Here is a 20844-nt window from a genome sequence, read left to right as displayed (position 1 = left end):
CAAGCAAACAAATTTCTCACAAAAGTTATCTCTTTCTATGAGAGGAATAAGCGTAAAGTGGAGCGTAATCATACAACGTATGTGACTTCACAACCGACTGCTTGAAGCTACAGATAATGGGCCATTTCTATTTTATTTATTTACATTTTATGGCCTTCATTGGAAAACTCTAGCCAACTTTATACAAATAATTTTTTAGTTTCCTGTCAGCCCAGTACTTCTTCATTCTCTCTGATCTTATCCTTCTTTCTTCATCGGAAATCACCCTTCCTATTGTCTGTTTGTTGATTCTGATTTGCAGTCTGGTTTGTTTGTCTGTGAGCTTCTTTATTTTGTCGGTTTCGTTTCTTAGGTCTTCCACTGTAATTTGTAGTTCATCCATATCTTCCTCGATTTCTGTAATCCACTTAATGTTGCACTTGCTATTCCATAATTTTTCTATTATTCTCCTGATGATCCTGTTCTCTGGTGTCCTGATTAGATGTCCAAAAATTAAATGCGTTTCTTCCTGATTGAGCTCATTACTGGTTCTATTTCCTTGTAGACCGTTTCATTAGAAACTACTCTCCAGTGTCCATCTTTTTGGGATGATTTGTTGATGCATGTTCTAATGATTCATCTCTCTATCTTGAGTATTTTGTCTATTTGTGCAGTGTTAGTTGTTTTGAAGATGGTTTCGCTTGCGTATGTTATTTCTGGTTGAATGACTGTTTTGTAATGTTTTAATTTTGTTGCTATTGACAGGCCTTTTTTGTTGTAGGTATTCTTGGTGACATATTTTGCTCTGGTCAGTTTATTTATTCTGTTATGCCATGCTGGCTTTTCATTGAGGTTATATGTTATGATTTCTCCCAGATATTTAAATTTATCTACAATTTTGTTTTCTTGGTTTCCTATGGCAATTTTGTTTATGAGTGGTGGGTCAGTAAACATGATTACTGTCTTTTCAAAAGGTATTCCAAGACCAATTTTCTGTGCTATTTCCTGTAGTGATATAAGTTGTTGTCTGGTTTCCTGAATATTGTTGGACAAGAGAGCAAGGTCATCGGCAAAACCTAGGCAATTTGAACTTATGTTGTCTTTGGGTCTTCCAATTCGGATGTTCTTTGGATTACTCTTGCACCATTCCCTCATTATATATTCCAAGGCACAGTTGAACAGCAGTGGTGACAAGCAATCTCCTTGTCTTAAGCCTGTTTTTTATGATGAATGGCTCGGAGAATTCCCCTCTGAACTTGACTTTTGATTTAGTGTTGGTTAAGGTGAGTTCAATCAATTTGATTAATTTTGGATGGAACCCGAAATTTCTTAATATTTTCAACATTGAAGGTCTATGGATACAGTCGTAAGCTTTTTTAAAGTCCACGAAGTTTATTGCAAGAGGTTTGTTTTGCTTCTTGTAATATGCTATGGCTAATTTTAAAGTGATGATTTGTTCTGCACAGCTTCTCCAAGGTCTGAAGCCTCCTTGGTATTCACCTAATTCTTCCTCTAGCTGCTCTCTGATCCTCCTGTATAGGATTCTGGAGAAAATCTTGTATGTGCAGTCTACGATAGAGATACCTCTATAATTATATGTATTTTTAATGTCCTTTTTTGTGGAGTGGGTGGATTATGGCTGTGGTCCAACGTTCGGGGAACTTTTCTGTTATCCAGATTTTTGTTAGGGCCGTGTGTAAGGATGTTCGAACTGTATCACTGGCATATTTCCACATTTCTGCGAAAACTTGGTCTTCTCCACATGCCTTATAATTTTTCAACTCTTTGAGTGCTGTTTCCACCTCTTGGAATGTTGGGAGATTTATGAGTTCAGGCGGGGTTTTGATGGGCGTGTCTGTATTAATTGCTAAACGTTCCTGGGGTTCTTCACAATTCAAAAGTTTAATGAATGCTTTTGCCATGATTCCGGCATTTTCCTTGTCATTATGTGTCGTTTTTCCATCCTCACTTTTCAGCATTAATGTGGGAGGGGCAAATTTTTGTACTTGTCTTCCAAACATTTTGTAAAAGTCTCTGGAATTTGTTTTTTGGTAGTTTACTTCTATTGAGTTGATTAGATCTTTCTGTGATTGTCTCTTGGTTTGCCTGATAATTTGGGTGAACTTTTCCCTGATATTTTTGAGGTTGGTTGCACTTCCTTCTGTTTTGTGTGTTTGAAATTTTAACCATGACTGATGTCTTTCTTCATGAATTTTGTCACATTCTGAGGTCCACCAGGCATGTCCTTTACATGTGTTCAGTGGGGCTAAATTTTAAGCTTGTTGCCTGAGAATTGGAACCAGTTCTTCTAAGTTATTTGAAGGTTTTATGTTCTGTGTGACTTCTCTATATTTATCATTCCTAATTAACTGGTGTGGATCAAAGTTCCTCTTTTGTTTATTATGTTTTGGTTTTTTTAGTGGTGTGAACTTAATTTTGATTTTGACTATGTAATGATTTGAACCTATATCTACTCCTCTTAATACTTTAACATTGTAGATTTCTCTGTGGAAGGTTTTGTCCATAAATACGTGATCCAGCTGCCATTCCCCTTTTCTCCAATCACGATGTTTCCAAGTTTTAAGTTTGATGGGCCTCCTTTCGAAGTAGGTGGACTTTGAGATTAGTTTATGTTCTCTGCAGAGTTCAACAAGTCTTTGACCATTCTTATTTGTATGTTTATGTGGAGCCCATTTCCCAATGATATCTCGGTACTTCTTTTCTCTTCCGAGTTGGGCATTGAAGTCCCCTAACAGGATCTTAACGTTGTAAATATTTATTTGGTTTACAGTTTGGTCAAGGAGATCCCAAAACTTTTCCACTTCTTTCCTAGTCTTTGTTAGAAAATTCTCTTCGTTAGTAGGGGCATGGGCATTTATGGTGGTATAAATTTTGTTGGATGCTTTTAAACTCAAAGTTGCAATTGTAGGTGAGATGGCTTGAAAATCGATTATCGAATCTATTATTTTCACATTGACTATAAACCCAGTTCCAAATTGGGGGCATTGTTTCATAACCCTTAGTCCAGGTTTCCCATTGTAAATTCTGTAGCATTGAGATTCAAATGGTTCTTCTGTAGTATTTCTCATCTCGTGGAGTCCTGCTACTAAAATTTTCTGTTTATCTAATTCGTCCGTCAAGTTCTTTAGTTTTCCTGCTTTAAGTAGAGAATGTAGAAGGAAGAGGCACTGTAAATGCCAATGCAACATAACAGACTGCGATGGTTAGCAAATAGCCATTGCATACAGAAAGAAACAAACAATAGTGTACGTGTCACTGGCAACGGGAATGTATTCTTTCACGAATTCGACACAGTCCACTGAACTGTAATTAAATCTTACTGCAGATGTTGTGTGGCCTGGCGAGCTAACTATTTTTATAATTGCGTAGCTTACAGTTGACAAAGCATGTTACAGAAACGTCAAAAAAGTCCGGAAGTTGCACATTCCACTTGAAATATATTAAATACTAGCAAGACACCCGTGCTTCACTACAGATTTAAAATGAAACTTAATGTTCAAAGTTTTACATTTTGGAAAGTCCATTGTCAACTGATCCTGCAAAATATGTCATCAGTTCGTACGTCAAACGGTTCTGGGGGAATGATTTTCTTTCATAATCTACCACTCACTTGAACCCCGTACGAAAGAATTTGACTGTTTAAATCACATCTGATTTCACATCTAGGACGTAAAAGCGACCAACCTGCGAAATTCGGATTTTCTATGTCGAGCACTAATGGAGTAATGAATACTTCTTTTAAGGGGTGAATTTTTTGCTAGTGGCTTTACGTCGCACCGATACAGGTAGGTCTTATGGTGACAATGGGAGAGGAAAGGCCTAGGAGTTGGAAGGAAGCGGCCGTGGCCTTAATTAAGGTACAGCCCCAGCATTTGCCTGGTGTGAAGATGAGAAAACACGGAAAACGATCTTCAGGGATGCCGACTGTGGGATTCGAACCCACTATCTCCCTGATGCAAGCTCACAGCCGCGCGACACTAACCGTACGGCCAACTCGCCCGGTGGATGAATGTTTAGAAATATTTATTAACATCTAGGTTATAGAAGTGTAACGGACTCGTCACTTCACCGGCATCTACGAAATTCGCCATGCACATAACCTTTTTTCTAGTACTAATTTGGACTCACCCTCATCTTGATATATACCGTATTTTCTCCGCAACTGGGACTTACATACTTCAGTGAATATTTATTTTGGACATCACATACTTTGTATGAACTCCGCTCTATCCATCTCTACGATCTGCTATCAACTAATTACCTTCTTGCCTGCTGACGTCATACAACATTTTTTGGTTTGTTGCGCATGCTCCCGTAACATCTGGAATCTTCCATACGTATTTCTCCTCATTATTTCCCCTCTACTCTACCGTATAAAAACCTGGCCGTTCGCCGAATTATTTGAGATGGACTTTAGCCTGTGTGAAGGATAGAACACCATACGTCGTCTCCGTCCTAAGGGACTTGTGGCCATGAGTGTCTTTTTTGTGGCAGTACTACGTATTTCATGATGAGGTATGACAAACTGTTAATTTATTTTCTGTAAAATTTCGAGTTTCACCAGGAACAATTTTCCTTTGAAATTTTGATAGGGAGCTTGGCATTTCCAGGCCAAGATTCCACTCACTTTTTAAATATTTAAAGTTTCTGTTGGAGAACTCGGTTACAACTCTCTTTCGAGCTGTGCGTGTGCTGTATTTGGATCTCCGCGAGTCCTACACACGCTCATACGTAAACAGTGCTTTGCCATTCGTGTTTGCAGTTGGTTAGCTTTGAGTGTGACTGTCTTGGAACAGCATTATTCAAATAACATTGTGATTTCGGCTTGCCTAATAATTTTACTTGGTGTCAATTCGTGTGGTAATAAATGGTAATTGATGCAGTTCTGATTTATATATTTGGACCTTATTTCAAAGTTTGTTGCTGCTTTATCCTGAACTTGTAATTGTGTATCTTTTTTATACTCTTGGTTTCCCTACAAATAGGCGTATTTTTCCTTTTTCCTGTTTCTTCCTTCCGTTTCTGCTTGGTTCCTCCTCATTTAGTCTCTTTCTTTTTGCTAGATTTTATATTGTATAAAAATCCGAATTTTAGTATTACTGGTTGGGAAAGTACATTTGTATATTCTTCTTGTGATAAAAATTAGTAAGAGGTTTGGTTTGTTTATTTCAATATATCTGTCTCCAAAGTTTATCATGCTTTCTTATCTATTCTTCACCCGTCATGTTCCTAATTTCACTTGACACTCCTGTTTTTTCTAATGCTCTTACGCACAGTTTCCACTGCGCCATGTGCTAGTTCGTCCTGAATGCTATTATCTTGATACTAGGAAATCATTATTACCACGGCCTCTATTTTCTATTTGGCATAACTGGATGGCGTGAATACTATGACCTACCGTTTTGGAAACTACTTGATGTTGTCGATATATTGGGATCTTGCCTTAGCACAATTATTATTATTATTATTATTATTATTATTATTATTATTATTATTATTGTATGTATGTATCCCCATCGGGTTACATAAGGCAATCATTCAAAAAAATGTATTTGTGCCTGGAAGAGTTTCGGAAGAATGGATATTGTGTTTTTGAGAGTCAATTACCATCTAAAGCTCTTAGGGGAGAAATGACGCGCAGGTCACCTACGGGTGTCAAATCAAAAGACCTGCATCTGGCGAGCCGAACATGTCCTCGGACACTTCCGGCACTAAAAGCCATACGCTATTTCATTTTTCAGGGGAGAAATGTTTTGAAATATACGGTATTTTACACGTAGGACATAAAAGAAGATCCTTCTCGTAAAATTACAAGTTTGTACGCCAAACGCTTTTGGAGGGATTTATAATTTAGATTACGGAGTTAACCTCGTTTGACACTTTAGCGGTAGAACGTTTAAAACATTTCCTATTTCACATCTAGGATTTAAAATATATACCGCTATTTGGAATTTTACCTTCATACGTTAAAACGTTTCGGAAGAAGGAATTTGTATATGTACCGGGAGGTACACCTCACTCGGCACATTTAAAAGAAGCGCCTTAAAGAACGCTATCTCTCATACAAATCTGGAAACAGCTAGTGCAAACAGTTGGGACATTAATCGGAAGACGTCACTCATAAATAACAGAATATTGTGTTATTTTAATGTTTCCTAAACTGACTGGATTTATTTATTTTGTTTTGGTGTACAGCAAGAAGTTTCAACTTTTCTCCACATATGTCCTTACAGAAACTGTGGTTATGCACTCTGGTGCACGGTGGAAGAACTAGTGATTTAAAGATGTTTTGTGTTCTTATGTTTTCTCAACTAAATTAACCTCAATTTATTTTGTTACTTCAAGGCTTGCCCACTTCCGTCTCGTCCCGCTAGCTTTGACTCTGGCCAATGAGAAATTTTCTGTGATTATTTTTCTGTCAATAATAGGCTTCTTGTAACTTTTAAGATATTCAATAAAAGTGAGAGGGTGTATCCGGATTTAGTCCAGAGACTTCTCGAATCATCCCCTCGGGTATATAAGCTGCGGGTTTTTCAGGCTGCCTTGTCTGATTGATCGTCGACTTACTGAGTGTGTTAAGGCAAGAGGCGAGGCGCCTCATTCTTCGGCAGGCAGTACACCATCCCAGGTAACGGCAACCAGTTTTCTATCTCTGTAGCTATCTCCGCCATCTTATCCGAGAGGAAGGTTCTAAACATTAACTATGTAACCGTTCGATTTCTAAAATGTAAACTTCTTCCTTTTCATGTAAAATTTCATAATGTCTTAAACTGTAAATCGAGGATAGAGAGTGCGTTACCCTCTCGAGTTCCCTTTCAATTTATCTTGAGGTGACTAAGATTTTGTAACTGTTTCTTTTCCTGTAATGTATTCAATTAACCTTTTATTTTAGTCACCTCAGTAGCTTGGGATTAGGCTATGTATCATCGGGCAGAGAGCACAATTAGGGTTTTATACTTGGTTTTCTAGGAGCTCAAGTGTACGCCTCCATTCATTTTGTGTTTGGGAAAGTAATTGAACCTGTTCTTCTTTCCACGAACGCCCAGTAGTTTGGGTAATATACACCCCTGTGTACAAAAATTGTAAATTGTAGGTTGTGTCTAAAGAGGCCAGAGATTGTAAGGTTTTGTGTAACGTTGCCTTGAGTAGGCTATAAGAAATCGGGAGCGAGTCTCCTTTGTTGAATTCGGAGAGCTTGTAAACTCTTTCTGGTTTTTGTGTGATTACTATTAGTTCCCTTGGGAGGCCGTAAATTTGTAACGGTTGGAGCAAAGTGCACTGGAATTGGGATATTTCTGTCCTTGTCTAAATAACACAATATTTGCGAGGTTGTGAAGTTGTAAATTAAGGGCTTGAAACCCAAAATTCTCACGTCCATAACATCTTTCGTTTTTGTGATATAAGTATCCTCATACAATGAATTAAACTCATTTTCCAATTCATTTACCCACGCTTAATTGGATTTTCTGAATTCAAAGAATGGGTGTTTTTTACTTTTACAGAAGATTCTAAATACAAATTTTCATGTCTGTAACATCTTCAGTTTTTGAGATATAAGTATCCTCATAAAAATAATTCAATTCCTTTTCAGTTCTTTTTACACCCCCTTTATGTGAATTTTACAAAAACCAAAAAAGGTGCTTCTTTGTATTTAAAAGGGACTCCTAACGCCAAGTTTCACGTCTGTAATATCTTCAGATGTTGAGATACCGGTATTCTAATGAAAATAATTCAACCAATCTTTCAGGCCTTTTTACCCCTCACACACCCCCCCCCCAGTGAATTTTCCGATAAAAAAGTTATGTGTTAATATATATTTAAAAGAGATTAAATATACAAATTTTCACGCCTGTAACATGTTTCGTTTTTGAGACATAATCGTTTTAAAAATTCACCCACTTCGTCAGTCCTGTTCACTCCCCCTTTAAGTAGTTTTACAAAAAACAAAAACAAAAAATACGTGTTTCTTTATTTTAAAAGGAGATTTCAAATACAATTTTCATGACTGAAACATCTTCAGTTTTTGAGATATAAGTGTCCTCAAAAGCGTATTCAACCTCTTTCTCACTCTTTTTCACCCCCTTGAGAGGATTTTTTCCGAAAACAAAATAATACGTCTTTCCTTTTTTAAGGAGATTCCAAATACCATTTTTTACGTCTGTAATATCTTCAGTATTTGATGCATAAGTATCCCCATAAGAAGAATTCAACTAAGTTAACTTCTCTTCTCCCACCCCACCCACTTAAGTGGATTTTCAGGAAACAAATTATGCGTGTTGCTTTGCTTTTACAGGACATTCCAATTACCAATTTTTACGTCTGTAACATGTTACGTTTTTGAGATATACTAATTTTATGAATTCACCTCTTTTGTCACTCCTGTTCACCACCATTTAACTAGTTTTTCCAAAACAAAACAGTACGCGTTTTCTTTATTTTTAAAGGATATTCCAAATACCAATTTTCATGACTGTAAAATTTCAGTTTTTGACATATAAGTATCTACATAAAAGGTATTCAACAACTTTTCAACTCTTTTCACCCACTTAATAGGATTTCCCGAAAACAAAAACTACGATTTTTTAATTTTTAAAGGAGATTCCAAATACCAATTTTCAAGTTTTTAAACTCTTCTGCGTTAGAGATATAGATACACTCATTTTAAAATTTCACCCCCCTTGTTCACTCCCTTAGCGATGTCCAATAGTCCACCCTTAGTGAGTACGTGCATTGTTATATGAATGTATCTCCAAAATTTCATTCCTTTATGTGGAATAGTTTTGGCTTGGCGATGATGAATATGCCAGGCAGTCAGGACAAGTTATTTTATGTATCTACTATAGATTTTCAGTTTTCATTTGTCAACAATCCAGTAGGCAGCAATCCAGTTATCACCTAGGTACCTCCAATCCAAAATCACTGTAATTAAAGCTCATAGGACATTTCCTCTTGGTTAAAATTATAACCTGACTTTTCAAGACCTTTAATATCCTATCATTACCTGCCATCCATATCGCAATGTTGTCGATGTCTTTTTGCAGTCGAATCCTATATCTTATTTATTACTCTGTACATTAGACATAAGTTACTATAATCCGCGAGAAACCAGCTTATCTATGTTTCCAGTTCTTTAGTCATATCTTTTGGGTACAGACTGAATTACCGACCAGTACCACAAGCAACATTTCCTGAAAAGCAAAGTATTTAAAAAAACAACTTCCACAGACAGATGAAATGTAAATACAGTTCATTCAAAAATGTCATCATCATCATCATCTGTTTACCCTCCAGGTTCGGCTTTTTCCCTCGGACTCAGCGAGGGATCCCACCTCTACCGCCTCAAGGGCAGTGTCCTGGAGCTTCAGACTCTAGGTCGGGGGATACAACTGGGGAGTATGACCAGTACTTCGCCCAGGCGGCCTCACCTGCTATGGTGAACAGGGGCCTTGTGGGGGGATGGGAAGATTGGAAGGGATAGGCAAGGATGAGGGAAGGAAGCGGCCATGGCCTTAAGTTAGGTACCATCCCGGCATTCGCCTGGAGAAGAAGTGGGAAACCACGGAAAACTACTTCGAGGATGGCTGAGGTGGGAATCGAACCCACCTCTACTCAATTGACCTCCCGAGGCTGAGTGGACCCCGTTCCAGCCCTCGTACCACTTTTCAAATTTCGTGGCAGAGCCGGGAATCGAACCCGGACCTCCGGGGGTGGCAGCTAATTACGCTAACCATTACACCACAGAGGTGGCTTCATTCAAAAATATACGGAAGTATAATTTCAACACAAATTAACGTATTTTTTCATGGTATCCAGCTATTATCTTCAACGCAGCAACCTTGTAGTGTCAATGTATGGTGTGGAATAGTTGCCAACCAGCTCATTGTACCTCAGTTCATTGAAGGCACAAAAAAAGCCGAAATAGGCTACATCACATTCGTACAAAATGATCGGTCAACTTTGCTCAAATACCCCACTGGAAATTTGGACAAGGATGTGGGATAAGCATGACGGTTGTTGTTCACCGCACTCTGCAATTAACACTAGGCCTTAATGAAATGTTTGAAGGACGTTTCAAAGGACGTGACGGGCGTGTAAATTGGCTAGCCTGTTCTCCTCATATGACCATTTTAGGCTCCGTTTTGTGCAGCAGGTTAAAGGAAGAGGTCCACTATGATGTACCTACAACTCCAGAGGACATGGAACATCGCATAAAGGAAGACTGCGGTAGGATTACATCAGGCATCCTGCACCGTGCTTTTCATTCATTACGTGACGAGTAAAAAATGTGTGCGGAAAATAATGTGCAACATTTTAAACATTTAATTGGTTAGTTGAATGTGTAAAATTCTCCGACAGAGATATTACAAATAGTTATTACAAGAAGGAATTTAATAAAATATCTGCATAGGCGTGTAATGCGCTGTTTAAGTTAAACAGACAGTTCATATTACTACTGAGTTTCATTATCATTGCTCTTCCTTCGTCCTATTGTCTTCGATTGAAGACTCACGATTGAACTGCTGAGAAATGTATCCCAAGCGTGAACTTCACATTAAAGCTTCACCTAAATTAAGGCCATGGTCGATTCCTTCTCACTCCTAGCCCTCTCCTGTCCCATCGTCGCAATAAGACCTATCTGTGTCTGTGCGACGTAAAGCAGATTATAAATAAAATTCCTTTAGGAATACGTAACTTTGTGTTAAAAATGGTACTTCCGTACGTGTTTAATTAATATTTTCCGCTAATTTTACTATCCCCTCTTCTAACAGAGTGAACCTAAACTATTTGTACAACCTTCATGAGGTGATTCCTGGCAGAAATGTGAACACAGAAACTTCTATCAAAATATGCACGAAAATGCATATTTTCCATGTCAGATTCCACTATTGGTGTGCAAATTATTCCCCCGTAACAACATTCACAGAGCACTCAGTAAACAATATTACAGTACTATGACATTGCTTGCCACCGTCGGAAATGTTCTTCGAATTTCCCCCCATGGGATGCCATGCAAGCGGCCACACGTCGCATCATGCATTGTCTCACTCTCCCGAATACTGGCCCATCATATGCGACACATTTCAGGTGCCCACACAACCAGACAACCAGAAGTCCGGTGATGGAGCGGGCCAAGCAACAAGAACCCCACGTTCGGAGAGGATGGTTTGAAGGCATCGGCAAACAGTAATGTGTAAGTGGCCTGGCGTTGAATCATTCATGAACCATATGAACTTTCATATTACCAATGGCACATCCTAAAAAAGTAAATGGAAGAAGGCAGAGTGTTTTGCAGGAATTCCAGGTATGCCTCTCAATTAAGGCGTTGTGCAAGAATATATTGTTCAATTAGACGGTCGTCAAACATGCCTGTCCAAACATTGATGCTAAAACGTTGCTAATGAGAAGATTCAACCATTCTATAAGAATTTGCTGTGGCCGAAAGGTGACGATAGTGTAGGTTGATGATACCATCTTTCGCAAAGGTGTCTACATCAGTGAAGAGCACAGGCGACAGAAATGCCAAAGTGGTTGTGGCTTGGTGCACCTACCTGCGAAAAATACTTACCGTGGAGGAAAATCCACTGAAGATAAGCCCTGCACACTTTACAGGTAATAGGGATATTAGCAATTGTCGTGTTGGATACTCGGCTCTGTCGTTTACTTTCACCTTGCCAGCGGGCTTGCAGTGGAGTTGTGCTCAGTATCCTGTGGAACCTGTTCAACCCGATTTGGTGTACGAACAATCCGTGGTCACCCTCCGTGCTCGCCGCGTCAAGCAAATGCTACCTTGCCAATCAAACGCCGAAAAAGGCCACAAGCGTTTGGAATTTTCGGGTGGTGCTACCTGTCGGCGTACCTTTCTTGATATATCCGTACGGCTTCTCGACCATCTACATTTGATTGTCCGTAGAAGAATACCATCCCGACCTGTTCCTTATTTCAGTACCGAACTATTGTACTTCAACTTCACTGCAAGAATTGCAAACTATCATCCTATTTCAATTGTTCACTGCAGGAAATCAAATGTCAATCTACTATATACCAAAGCACAGTCACCGTTATTGTGGGGGAATGATGTGCTTAGCATTAGTGCCACGTTGTTGTCGACCCACTCTTGCAACACGGACGGGCAACAATCTGTATATTACCTATTACTACCTTGAAAGATTTGATTAATTTTGAAATGCCCATAAATCGTCACAAAATAGAACATATATTCTGATACTTCGAATTATTGCTTTTAATTCAAACATTTCCATGGTTACCCATCCAAAATTAACGTTAGATTTCTACTGTAAGGTGATTGGGCGCCAGACCAGAGCTCAAGGCTCCGGGTCAAAACTTGTATTGAAAAAGAGAGACACAAGGTAAAGCCAAGGATAAGTGATAGGACAATAACAATTAAGTACCATGTTGTGGAAAAGGATAAATAATTTAATCTGAATTAATTATTAGAAAGTAAGGAAAATACTTTACTTAAAAGAAAATGAAATGCTGGTAATGTGCCAAGAGCTGAAAGAGTACTGATTGAATCCGTGAATGCTTGCTGCAATTTAATCAAACGCTCACCGATTGTAGACCCGATCATTTGGACATCCTGATATGGGCTTGTTCCGTGTTTGTTGCCTCCTTTCATGTGGGCTGCTCATCTCGTCATCTTAGTATTGGTCTGCCTGTTGAGTGCGTCAATCAAGAGTTGAAAGACGTCTTCTCCAACATTTCCACTCCCTGTTACACCAATATCTATAAATCAGATATCAGTCCTACTGAAATACACCACCATGGGTACTTTCTGAATTAAAATAAGGCTTCTTCTAGATATAAAATCTATCTATGCCTGGTTGAGACGCAGTGGGTCTCTTGTCCGTTCCGAACTGGAAGATATGACTACAAGTAGTCGAATGCAATAACTCGGCATGAATGTGTGTACAAAGTACAAGAAATCAAAGTATAACAGCTCTGCTGCTGTACTGTAATAAGTCATTACTACCGCAATTCAGAAGTAAGTCTCACCAATGATCTAATATCATGTGGTTCTACCTAAGTTACAATATCGAGTGGGACTCTCGAAATACTAATACCAACTGAGACCGAGGGACCTTAGTCTCTCGTATTTATCAACTTACTGGACTCCTCCGTTGATATATCCCATGTTCTAATCAAATTGAAGTTCACTCCTCTCTTGCATCAATCAATCCCTCCATCAAATCCATTCTAGTAGCTTCTTCTTAGTAGGTCGAGCTTTCCTGCTTCGTACATAGCGTCTCACGCTAACGGGCTCAAGCGGTGTTGCCGTATTCCAATTGAAGCGAACAAGAGAAGTCTTAAACTTTGGCCTTGGCTAGCTACTCTCTTGAAATTCCAGGAAGAAGCTAGCCTCCGTTTGGGGTGAGTAAATACCACTTGCTATTGTCATGAGCGCTTAAGTAAATCGTTAAGTTAATTTTAGCGTGTATGTTGCATGAAACCCTTCTTTTCAGCTCTCGCTAACATTTACCGTACAATATAATGGAATGAAATGACAAAATGAAATAATCAAATAACCCAATGAATATCTCTCCATGTAGGCCTATGTATATATAGTCGTATATACATATGATATGATATTAAATTATATAAAACAATATTTAAATTGTACACACTTTGAAATACTTCAGAGTTCTGTAACGACCTGGATGTTACAATGCGTCATAGGAAATAGACATTTCTGGACATATGCTGATAAGAGATTTGTTGTTCCCACTCCGGCCAGGAATCACGTATTGCAGTTTGCTGCTTCAGAAAATATGAAGGTGCAATCCTATAGCCTTGCGAAATCCTACTCTTTGTAATTAAAGGGTGAGATAACTGCTTTGCCTAACTGTGGTTCTTGGTTTCAGAATAATCAGGCACAAATTATAAATTCTACTTTCTCTTTTGCCTCTTATCTCGGAAGAACGGAAAGAGAGAGAATGGTGGAGTAAGGTAGTAGATTTAAGAGAAAAATATTATCTAAATTAGTTTCAAATGATACTATCAGTTTAGCAGACTGAAGGGATGATTCTGCGGAGTAAGCACTCTACACGCAATGGGCACATTCTGATAAAAGTACGAGTGTGTGATGATCAGTGGCAAAGCAAGTGAAATGGGGAGTAGGTTTAAAGCTACTGTCAGGCTGGAGAAAGTAATGTATGTATGTATGTATGTATGTATGTATGTATGTATGTATGTATGTATGTATGTATGTATGTATGTATGTTTAGTCCTCAGCCCGAAGACTGTTTGGATCCTCAACAGCTCCGCCATCAGCTGTCATAGATGGCCTAGGCATCACTGAAGAGGCGTACTGGGGAAATTAGGAGTGAGGTAGTTTCCCGTTGCTTTCCACACCGATCCGGAAGTTGCTATTACATATCAGTCTGCCTAGCCCACTAAAATGCATGCAACAACCGACCCTATGGGCAACATTTTCACACCAATCATAACAGGGACTGGCTGCATGAGAAAGAAATATTTTTCTAATATGAAAGGTTACAAATACTTCTTATCCAAATCGACTGATATCATTCACTCCCATTGCACAGTTCCATCCGTCTCGCAAATTACCTGGTTCTTTGTAGCGTGACTACAGATTAAGTCCACACGAGTGAGTATTGCCTCTCGAGACTCCAGGCGGCCCTATAACGCGATAAATGCAGCGCTGTCGCAGCTACTTTTGGAGGCCATATGGAACGACAAGAGACGCTTGTGGACAGCGACTTATCTTCGCAATATTCTCTGCGTCTGAGCAGCGTAACCACTGTTCTGAAACAAAACTGCAATGTCAATCTAAATTTCTTGTTGACTAATTTCAGGAAATCAAGCATTATTGCAAAATCACAGTAGCCCCGCGATTATTCCTGAAGATATTGATGTCACTTTAACGAGCTTCTCACGTCGAATATTAAATAATTAGACGTTATGACGTCAGGATTCTTGAGGTTTAAAAGAGAATTTGTTCCCTTAAGTTGAAATGATTTAGTCCTTTAGTGCATGTGGCAGTCATTACACGAAGGGTAAAACGGAGGCTTTAGTTAGACCACAAACGTAAGGAAATTTTGAAAGTAATATGATTCAGTGGTCACGAATTCCAATTAGTCGCAGGTCAAAACTCAGGTTGATTTCAGTGACCCTGGAAGTAATTGTGATAAACTGCAGAAATAAATTGATTTTATCGCATAAAAAATGAATATATATTTATGGAATGATCAGAGGAATCATTTTTTGGGTTGAATTGTTTTAAAAAATCAATGCAATTTTTTTGCTAGTTGCTTTACGTCGCGCCGACATAGATAGGACTCACGACGACGATGGGATAGGAAAGGCCTAAGAGTTGGAAGGAAGCGGCCGTGGCCTTAATTAAGGTACATCCCCAGCATTTGCCTGGTGTAAAAATGGGAAACCACGGAAAACCATATTCAGGACTGCCGACAGCGGGATTCAAACCCACTATCTCCCGGATGTATGCTCACAGCCGCGTGCCCCTGACCGCACGGCTAACTCACCCGGTGAATAATTTTGTACTAGATACTACTGTATGATGTCCAGTATTAACACGTTATTTTAGGAATGAGAGAGAAGAACTGTATTAGAAGGCAAGAAGCAGTGCCAATGAAATGATTAATTAAAAACAGATATTCAATAGCAGCAAACTAGGCATGTACAGTATCATAAAACAACTTCTTGTAGATTTAAGACTCCAAGAATATATTAACGAAAATATTTTGGCTGCAAAAATGCTAACGACGCTTCCTTACACTTGATCGACGTGTTTGTCATTTTCTATTCTGTGGTCCAAGCATTCAGGAATATTTCTAACGCGTGAATGTCTCACATTCCACTCTAGCGTTATCCATCATAGCGACTGTGCTCAATGGCTGCTGTCCAGTCACAGATAAGACCGGAAGAAGAAACTGGTGAAGATAAGGCGACGCTCCCTAGCTCACAGGACACACGACGACACTGGACAAGATAAAATAGAACGCGGCAACGACGAAAAAATAAAAAAAAGAAGCGGAGAAGGACATTCAGAAAGAAAAATAAAGAAAGATATCTCCACGAGGATATAAAAGGTCTCAGGACATGCATTAGTGTTTTAACAAGAAAGCCGATGAATGAATATTCCGCTTATACAGAAACAGTGCTAAAGGGAGATATTGCAGACGGCCAGCGTCCCAGATAAGCGTGTGTCGTGAAGAGAATGACGTGTTCTTTAACACGTTCGTCGCAGCGTAAGAAGGTAAAAGAGCCGAAGTTTTCAAGTTATGTAGAGAGGACATTTTCAGGCGGTCATTGCCCTCTCTCTCAGTTTCGTATACCTGTCAACGCATTACTTTTATTTCGTCTCGGAAATATTGCTATTTGGAAATCATTTCAAGAACACAGATCGATTTATTGTGAAATGTAGTATTAGTAGAGTGCCGTATCTTCTGATAAAGGTTAGAACTAGTTCGTTATTGTCATCGACCTGCCTCAGATTAACGGTAAATTAAGTGCGAGTGATAGTGGTAACGGCATTCAATTCTTCTTTGTCTTCTTCATCCTCCGCTTTTCCCACATCTGCGGGGTCACGGGTGCGAACTGTGTCGCACATGTTGATTTGGCCCTGTTTTACGGCCGGATGTCCTTCCTGATGCAAACCCTATATGGAGGGATTTGATTACAATTGCGTATTTCTGTTGTGGTTGGTAGTGTAGAATGTTGTCTGAATATGTGGAGGAAAGTGTTGGGACAAACACAAACACCCAGTCCCCAAGCCAGAAGAATTAATCAGACGCGATTACAATCCCCGACCAGGCCGGGAATCGAACCCGGGACCCTCTGAACAGAAGTCCTCAACGCTGACCACTCAGCCAATGAGTCGGACCGGTGACGACTTTCAATTTTTTTTTTTGCTATTTGTTTTTACGTCGCACCGACACAGATAGGTCTTACGGCGACGATGGGAGAGGAAAGGCCTAGGAATGGGAAGGAAGCGGCCGTGGCCGTAATTAAGGTACAGCCCCAGTATTTGCCTGGTGTGCAAATAGTAAACAACGGAAAACCATCTTCAGGGCTGCCGACAGTGGGGTTCGAATCCACTATCTCCCGAATGCAAGCTCACGGCTGCGCTTCCCTAACCGCACGGCCAACTCGCCCGGTATATTCAATATACAACATATAATCAATCCATGCGGTAAATGTAAAGGTGTCATTTTAAGAGCTAGTTGGTGTGAACGTTTCAGGGGTCTTGTCAGGTTGTTGTGTAACTGGACCGTCTTGCTCACTGGGGAAACCAAGGGGAAACTATCATATTTTCTATAGAATGCCTCTAGTGCCACCTGGCTTTTGTGTCACGGCTGATGGCGGGACTGTTTGGGACCCAACCGACTTATGGCTGGTGAATGAATATAACCATTGAACAATAAAATCAATAAACAAATGAATGAACCAATAATTATACTAACAGTATCCTTGGGAATAACTGGAGGTCTTGAAGAGAATGTCATTCATCTAAGGTGTGAGCGGTATCGATTTTGAATTTATACATTGTCATCAGTTGCTAACTATTCCAAATTTGAAGCATGTGCGAAGTGTGGTTTACTATTGATTTCCCAGGTAATATCAAAGTCATGACAAGACGAGGTCCTCCTGAAGAACACTGACGAGATAGACAACGATGACGATGGAATCTGCGAACATGCAACTGTTGACAAGTCGAAACTCTGTAAAGGCAGAATAAGTAAGTAATTTCAAGGCACCGTAATAGACCTATAGTGGCGATTATTCTTTTGAGGGGAAGTACATTTACAACGAACTCTAAATCTACATTCTTCAACCTAGCTATATGAACGAATTCACGGCCTTTTGGAACACCATAAGATGAGTGCCAGGGCGTTCATCACGGCATTGATCGCTATTCCTAATCACACATCCTCAACCTACAAATACCCCTTCACTGTTGAGGCCAGAGGTGAATGGATCCTTCTTCAGCAAGGGGTAAGAGGTATGTCAGAGCGGAAACTTCAAACGAGGGTGCTCAAAATACCTCCATGGGATGAGCCCGTAGAACGACAGCAGGCCATATTCTTATTTTCCTTCTCATAATAATAATAATAATAATAATAATAATAATAATAATAATAATAATAATAATAATAATAATAATAATAACAATAATAATATCCTTCTAGATTCGTTATGCCCAACTAAGGAGAGCGTTTTAACTTATTAGCACTTTTTGGTTTTTCTTCTTCTCTTACCAAGTCCGACTGGTTGGCTGAACGGTCAGCGTACTGGCCTTCGGTTCAGAGGGACCCGGGTTCGATTCCCGGCCGGATCGGGGATTTTAACCTTAATTGGTTAATTCCAATGACAAGGGGGCTGGGTATATGTGTTGTATTCATCCTCATTTCATCCTCATCACGACACGCAGGTCGCCTACGGGTGTCAAATAGAAAGACCTGCACTTGGCGAGCCGAACCCGTCCTGGGATATCCCGGCACTAAAAGCCATACGACATTTCATTTCTCTTACCAATACCTCTTCATCCTCTCGCTGTATTCCTCTTTACGTTGTTCAGTCCATCCTCTATTGAGTCGGATGGACTTTACAGAAAATGTGTGTTTGTGAATTAAGATTTTGAATTTCATTCTATCTTGATGGTTTCTTCATTAATGCCAATTTCATTTAGGTAACCACTGATTTATTTTAGGCAGTTATATTGATTTTTCATTGATAAGGCTAATGCACCTTTTCGACCGTCATTTCCCGTGGTGACTTTCTCTATTTGCCACACGCATGGGTGACAATTTATGCTCCTAACGGGGGTACATTTTTCGTATCGTGCCTTTTCCCAATACTTTATCATAAACTCCGGCCAACAATCCATTATCTAATGTTAGGCGGCCAAATAAATATAATGAATTCCAGCACACATCAAGTTATCATGCGGATGGGAATGAGACATGAGTACATCATCCTAACTCTGTGACCTTATATGAATATAAGTATCCAGTCTTGTCCTAATATTTGAATATTTCATCCCGTCCGATATAAATACTCCTTCGCCTCCATCGATTTTTTACTTATTCTGTGAAATATCACTAACTTTTCATGTTATGATATCAATCTATATATATAAAATAGCTTGTCCTGACTGACTGACTGACTGACTGACTGACTGACTGATTCATCATCGCCGAGCCAAAAATACTGGACATAAAGAAATGAAATTTTGTGGATATATTCATATTAAGATGTAGGTGCTCGCTAAGAGAGGATTTTTGGATATTCCGTCGCTAAGGGGGTGAAAAGGGGGGTGAAATTTTAAAATGAGTGTGTCTATATCTCAAAACTTTAAAAGTTTTCAGATGTGAAAATTGGTATTTAGAATCTTCCTTAAAAATAAGGAAACACGTATTTTTTGTTTTCAGAAAATCCCAATAGGAGGGGTGAAAAGGGGTGAAAAAGGGGTTGAATGCCATTAATCAGGATACCGGTACTTATGTCTCAGAAACTGAAGATATTACAGACCTCAAAATTGGTACTTTTGATCTCTTTCAAAAATAAAGAAACACGTATTTTTTTGTTCTTGGAAAATCCAATTAATGGGAGGGTGAAAAGGGGGTGAAATTTTAAAATGAGTGAATCTATATCTCCAAACATTTAAAGTTTGCAGATGTAAAAACTGGTATTTAGAATCTTCATTAAAAATAAAGAAACACGTATTTTTTTGTTTTCGGAAAATCGCAATAGGAGGAGTGAAAAGGGGTGGAAAAATGGTTGAATGCCTTTAATGAGGCTACTTATATCTCAGAAACTGAAGATATTACAGGCCTAAAAATCGGTGTTTGAGATCTCCTTTAAAAAGAAACACGTACTTTTTTGTTTCTGGAAAATCCAATTAAGGGAGGGGGTGAAAAGGGGGTAATATTTTAAAATGAGTGTATCTATATCTCAAAACTTTTAAAGGTTATAGATGTGAAAATTGGTATTTAGAATCTCCTTTAAAAATAAAGAAACACGTATATTTTGTTTTCGGAAAATCCTAATAGGAAGGGTGGAAAAGGTTGAAGAAGGGGTCGAATGCCTTTCATGAGGCTACTTATATTTCAGAACCTGAAGATATTACAGACCTGAAAATTGTTGTTTGGGATCTCCCTTAAAAAAGAAACACGTATTTTTTTGTTTTTGGAAAATCCAATTAATGGGGGGGGGGGGGGGGTGAAAAGGGAGTGATGTTTTAAAATTTGTGTATCTATATCTCAAAACTTTTAAAGTTTATAGATGTAAAAATTGGTATTTAGAATCTCCTTTAAAAATAAAGAAACACGTATATTTTGTTTTCGGAAAATCCCAGTAGGAAGGGTGTAAAAGGGTGAATAATGGGTTGAATGCCTTTAACGAGGCTACTTATATTTCAGAACCTGAAGATATTACAGACCTGAAAATTGGTTTTTGGGATCTACTTTAAAAGTAAAGAAACACATATTTTTCGTTTTTGGAAAATCCAAATATTGGGGGCTGAAAAGGGGGATGAATTTTTTAAAATGAGTGTGTCTACATCTTAACACTTTAAAATTTACAGATGTAAAAATTGGTAGTTAGAATCTCCTCTAAAAATAAAGGAACACGTATTTTTTTGTTTCCTGTAAATCCCAATAGGAGGGGTGTAAAAGGGTGAAAATGGGTTGAATGCCTTTAATGAGGATACATATATGTCAGAAACGAAACATATTACAGAACTGAAAACTTGTATATGGGATCTCCTTTAAAAATAAAGAAACACGTATTTTTTTAGTTTGTGGAAAATCCAATTAATGGCGGTTAAACAGGAGTGACAAA

The sequence above is a fragment of the Anabrus simplex genome, chromosome 2 (assembly GCF_040414725.1).
Source record: "Anabrus simplex isolate iqAnaSimp1 chromosome 2, ASM4041472v1, whole genome shotgun sequence".
NCBI lineage: Eukaryota > Metazoa > Arthropoda > Insecta > Orthoptera > Tettigoniidae > Anabrus > Anabrus simplex.
This window is presented reverse-complemented; position numbering follows the sequence as displayed.